Source organism: Canis lupus, chromosome 16 (assembly GCF_003254725.2).
Source record: "Canis lupus dingo isolate Sandy chromosome 16, ASM325472v2, whole genome shotgun sequence".
NCBI lineage: Eukaryota > Metazoa > Chordata > Mammalia > Carnivora > Canidae > Canis > Canis lupus.
Genome location: NC_064258.1, coordinates 48,078,675 through 48,081,987, shown reverse-complemented (window position 1 = coordinate 48,081,987; position 3,313 = coordinate 48,078,675). Strand labels below are relative to the sequence as shown.

The 3,313-nt window shown below is 54.4% G+C and overlaps 1 long non-coding RNA gene across 1 annotated transcript; it reads right to left on the bottom strand.

The window, feature by feature from the left end:
* Nucleotides 1-856: 856 nt before the first annotated feature.
* Nucleotides 857-2,945, bottom strand: LOC112675184 (uncharacterized). The gene is made up of 3 exons (XR_003145799.3): nt 2,411-2,945; nt 1,921-1,990; nt 857-994 (listed from the first exon to the last, which is right to left on the bottom strand). It is a non-coding gene; the product is annotated as an uncharacterized LOC112675184 (long non-coding RNA).
* Nucleotides 2,946-3,313: the final 368 nt, after the last annotated feature.

Genomic DNA, 3,313 nt, shown 5'->3' with positions numbered 1-3,313 from the left:
CCTGCACAGGGATGCCACGCGCGTGGCTGGACCAGTGCCTCAGGTGCTCAGAGATCTGGGCTGGGGACCGACACTGGGGGGTCTTTGGCCTTCCGATGGGATTTGACAGCATGGCCAGGACGCCATCCCTGAGGGATTATGACGGAAGAGAAGGGGGCTCACGGCGAAGCTCTGAGCAACACCAGCCTCTCGGAGAGGGTGCAGGACCGTGAGGTGGCGCAGGTGCCTGGGAGGGAAGCACCAGGGCATAAGCAGATGTGGAGTGAGGACCTGGGACAGGAGGACATCCCAAGACCGGTGGCCTGACCAACTCACCTGACGCCCCTGAGCAGCAGAGAAGACTCCTCTGGGTGGCAAGGGCCTGACCCTGTATTTCATGTGAAGGCACGTTTGCGCTTTGTCCTCCAAGGACAAAAACTTTAAAAAGACTCTGACAACAAGCTAGAGAGATGGGTTAGAAGATTCTTCGGTAGTAAAGGTAACACCACAGGGGCCTAACCGAGGGTAAGAGCAGTGAAAATGAACGGGCAAGAAGAGACAGTCAAGGTCCCTGGAGTCGCTAGACCCTTGTGACCTATAGCATGGAGGCAAAGAGCTTTCAGTATTCACACATGGACTGTGACATCCTTTTTTTTTTAAAGATTTTTATTTATTTTATTCATGAGAGACACACACAGAGAGAGAGAGAGAGAGAAAGAGAGGCAGAGACACAGGCAGAGGGAGAAGCAGGCTCCACGCAGGGAGCCTGACGTGGGACTCGATCCCAGGACTCCAGGATCACGCTCTGGGCCGAAGGCAGGCGCTAAACCGCTGAGCCACCCAGGGATCCTGACTGTGACATCCTCAAGCAAGACGGGAGCTGGCGGGGTAGGTGGCACAAGCGGGAGGGTGGCCCGGGCAGAACGGAGTCATTGTGCCCATCGTACGTCCCTGCGGCTTGACGGGTTCCGGGCCCAGCGGAGAAGCGGTGGCTGCAGGAGCGGAGAAGTGGTGGCTGCAGGGGGAGTTTCAACACAGACCAGTGAATAACCATCGAAGCTCCGGCTGCGATGAGCTTCCTCACGGAAAGGATGCAAAGCAAGAAAAGCAGAGGCTCACTGAGCAGGAAGGCTGTGGAGGGGTGGAGGTGGAGGCGGACCCCGGACTCTTCAAGCCTCTGGTAGATTATAGGATCGCTGGGGTTGCCATCAACCCCAGCCTTTCTGATGCCCTGGCTGACTTTGGAGAACCCAGGTGTAGACTCCACTGCCAAGTTCCTGGGCTCACTCGTGGAGGTTGGGGACCCCACATGATCCTCATTCCCCACCCTTAGAGAGCTCTGGACTCTGTGGACGGAGGAGGCTGCGGTCCTGTGTTCCACAATGACATTCTTTATTCTTTTGTTAGATTTTTTTTTATTTATTTATTTGACAGAATGAGAGAGAGAGAGAGAGAGAATAAGCAGGGGGAGTAGCCGAGGCAGAGGGAGAAGCAGGCTCCCCGCCGAGCAGGGAGCCCGATCTGGGGCTCGATCCCAGGACCCTGAGATCATGACCTGAGCTGAAGGCAGACGCCCAACCAACTGAGCCCCCCAGGCCCCTCCCCGAAGGATTTTAAAGGAAAGATCAGCCTAAGGACTCACATTAGCCTTAGCTCTGAGTCGCAAAATGAGGGATTTCTGGGAATAGAGGATAAAATCTGAATTTGCATCATTGCCTAGGTCAAGTTTGCCTGAGGGCAACGTGGAGGGGAGCACCGGTTACACAGAATGCTGCGGAATCACCCTTCCCTGGGGCTGGGCAGCCAGTGAGCTGTCAATTCTGTTCCCTCTCTTTAAACAACAACAACAACAACAACAACAACAACAACAAAACAGGCTGTAGAAAACGTAAGAGGGTTGGGGCCCTGGTGGAGGGCGGCGATCCCGGGCAGTCGTGGTACCTCATCCTCAGGGAGCCTGGAGTCCGATCCATCTTGGCTGGAAATACGAGTTCAAGGCCCAGGCGAAACCCTATGGACAAGCGGTCAAATGAGTTAAGTACCTACAAGCAATCCGGGCCTGGCTTTAAGCTTCTGGAAACTGTGATCTCCAGCCTGGCAGGGTCACTACACTCAGATGCTCACCAGGAAGAGGCCGGACATCGCCACCACAAGGTGGGCATCCCTTGGGGCAGAGGAGGGGACAGGCCCTCCTCAGGGTAGGGGGGGCTTTGGGGACCTGGAGTTGGGAGAGCTCTGCTTCAATCATGCCTGAACCCCAAAACTCAAGGAGCGTGGAGCAGAGGGATGGAGCTCAGGTCACTTGCTTACAGAACCTTCTAGAGCAGTGAGACTAACCCCCCTCTTAGCAGCCGACCATGTCCTGGAGACTTAGGAGCTCTCAGGGCTGAGTGGGCCCTGGCCGGAGGGCCTGAGGGAGGGGGGTACCTACCTCGGTCTCCCCACAAAAGCGCACCTGCTGCTGCCAGGTCCACATGTCTTTCCCAACACAGGGCTCTTTGTTCTCGCTACAGATTGTTCTATTCCGGTTTCCCCGAAAACAGTGTGCTAAGGGAGCCTGAAGGAGGTTTCGCTCATAAATCCTCTTGCAAAGGAAATCCTTGTATCCCCGTGATATTTTTTTGTTATGGTCTTTTCCTTCACAAAGTCCTTGTTATTGAAAGCGCTTAAAAGCATCACATTGAACAAAAATCACATTGGCTGCCCTAACGCCTCAGCGAAGCTCGATCTTAAGGTGACCTTTCACTTCTCTTCCGCCGACCTCCCCTCCTCCCTTCTTAGCCGTTTGTCTCAGGAGCCTGGTGCCACCAGAAGACAGGACAGCAAGGATGCAACTCCTGCCCAAACCGGCTAAATCCCGCACGACCCTCCAAAGCGCCCAGCCCCTTCCTCCAGGCAGCCCTCCGGGCTGGCTTGCAGTGTTCGCAGGCCAGAGGCCACTGCAGCCTCTTCCCTGCAAAGCAATAGTCAGCCTTAAAAAGGAAGGAAATTCTGACACTTGTTACAGCACGGATGAATCTTGGAGGCCTCATGCTAAGAAAAATAAGCCAATCACAAAGACAAATAGTGTATTATTCCACTTATGCGAGACAGCTCGAGTCAGATTCAGAGTCGGAAAGAATGGTGGTGGCCAAGGCCTGGGAGGTGGGAGGGGAGGGGGAGCTAGTGGTGAAGGGGGTCAGAGTTTCAGGTTTGCAAGATGAGAAAGTTCTGGAGACACCCAGTGGTGATGGCCTCTCGACAATATAAGTGCCCTTAATACCCCTGAATTGTAAACTTAAAAATAATAAAAATGAGGGGATGAGGGATTCCTGGGTGGCTCAGTGGTTTAGCG